Raw genomic sequence first — 2,407 nt, 5'->3', positions numbered from 1 at the left:
ACAGAAAGACAAATTGCACGTCTATTTTTAACTTATTCTATAATTTGCAATTTTACAATTTCCTCTTACAGAATTATTCATCTATAATATGAGAATATTCCCTGAAAATTTTATTCAATTATCTCTCTTATTGTCTGAGATATTACAAATTAAATGTTGAAAAATGTAAAATAAACAAACTCCGGGTATTCAACGGAGGAGTATGAGCACAGAATAAATGGACTTTAGCGCAGTAGCTATTTAAAAATGGCGTAAAAGGAATTATTTTCTTCCTAACGACACGCTAATCCCTTATTCATCGGTTGTAAAAAATCTTGGCTTCTTTTTTGATAATAATCTAAGTTGGAATTTTCAAGTTAAAGAAACGATAAAAAAAAATCTGTTCCTCCATTCACTGTTTGAGTCGCTTGAGAAACTTCTTGCCCAGCAACTAAAACTTACCCTAGTACAAGTCCTAGTAATGCCGCACTTCGATTATTGTGACGTTTTGTTAAGTGATCTAAGTTCTGAACTGTCAGTCAAGTTACAGCGAGCTTAGAATATGTGCGTCAGATACGTGTGCAACATCCGACGATATGACCACATATCACCGTCCTCACAAGTCTTTCGTGGCTCCGACTTAAAGAACGCAGAACTTTACATTCTTTGTCTTTACTCTTTCGAATTCTGCACACCTTAACACCAAATTACTTTTCGTCTCGTTTCTCTTATCTATACTCTAACCACGACGTAAATACCAGATCACTTATCTGTGGCACGCTAAGTATACCTCTTCATAGAACATCTTGTTATTCATCATCTTTTACAGTATCCACCTCGCGTCAATGGAATTCCTTGTCACAAAGTATTAGGGGCTGCAAGACAATAAACACCTTTAAGAACAGCTTAAAAGATAACCTTATTAGCATTTCACTCCAATCATATCGATTTAAACTATCACTGACTACATTGTTACTTCTTTCTTTTAGACATCATCCTGATTGTGCTGTACTTTCAAAATTGTATCATAATAATCTCTTTCTATTATCTAATATTATTTGAAATATATTAACAACATTCTATGTATTTTAGCTTAATTCTGCTACGCAGTTTATTTCAGTGTTTAATTAATAGTTCATAGTATTTTGTTGTTTAATTCATAAATAACTCTTGTATACATGTAACTCTAATCTAAATCAAATTGTTGAATTCTTTGTAAGTTCATGCATATGTATATACTCTTTTTGCTGGTTGAGTGGAAGAGAAGGCCTTACGGCCTTAACTCTGCCAGCTAAAATAAATCATTATTATTATTATTATTATTATTATTATTATTATTATTATTATTATTTCGTTAAGATGAAGTCAATACTATGAAGTATTTTTAGGCTAAAAATAAAAAATAGACTAATAATTTTGACACATATTTGGTCATTCCTGTAGGTTCTTCTCCTTAAGCGAAGTCAATAAAGTTAATTAGCCGTGCTAATCGGTGGCGAGTTTAAGTCACGCAACAGCACTACTGAGAAATTTGTTTACTACGATAAAGTTAAGTTTAAGGACTGAAATAGCCCTAACCTAAATAACATTTGATTTCTTCTTTTCAACCATGTCTTTATATTTAAAAGCAAGTTCTTTGATGTAGGCCTACACCATCTGCGGTTCCTTTCATTTCAATGGATGTTTTTGACAATAACAGGAGTGAAACGAAATGTATGAATGATTTTCTCACTTTCCGCATGGCGCAGATGTGGGCTGGAAACATTACGTCATTATATGATGACGTCGAGCACCAAGTTCGCTTGCTTTTTACCTACATTAGGCTTTTTTCAATGTAAAGATGATTGTTGTTTCTGAATACAGATATGGCACTTTATTTTATATGGCCCAAATTCTGACTTTGGGAAGTCAAGACAAAGTGAAGTTAAAATAACGTTCTTAAATATGACCCTGTGTGTGAAACTGTTATCTCTCTTAGAAAATTTGTCTGGAATTTAAGACAGATAGGACAAGTTTATATTACGAAATGTCTCTTTAGCTCTTGAAAAGATATCAAAATTAGAAAATAGAAAAATAATGTAAAACTAGAATGAATAAAATAGGTTTCCTGAACACATTTAAAAATTTGAAACTGAACGAAAAAGAAATGTAGAAAGAGTTGGAGTTACAGAAATTGTGTGTAGTATTTTATAAGAGTCAACAAGAAATAATGCCTTGTTTATGCTAAGAATTACTACACAACTTTTTAGCATAAAGAATGTGCATATAATTTTATGATAATTACTACCTTCATATGAATAATGAATTGAATCGGTCATTTGTAAAACCACATGAGTCACAGAAAATAAGTTTCGAGAAAAATAGAAAAAACTACCTATAGTTAATGGATTTTCTGTTAAGTCTGTGAAATTTTTACAGAAGGATCATA

The sequence above is a fragment of the Periplaneta americana genome, chromosome 4 (genome assembly GCF_040183065.1).
Source record: "Periplaneta americana isolate PAMFEO1 chromosome 4, P.americana_PAMFEO1_priV1, whole genome shotgun sequence".
NCBI lineage: Eukaryota > Metazoa > Arthropoda > Insecta > Blattodea > Blattidae > Periplaneta > Periplaneta americana.
The sequence above is the reverse complement of the archived record's forward strand: the minus strand, read 5'-3'. Positions refer to the sequence as shown.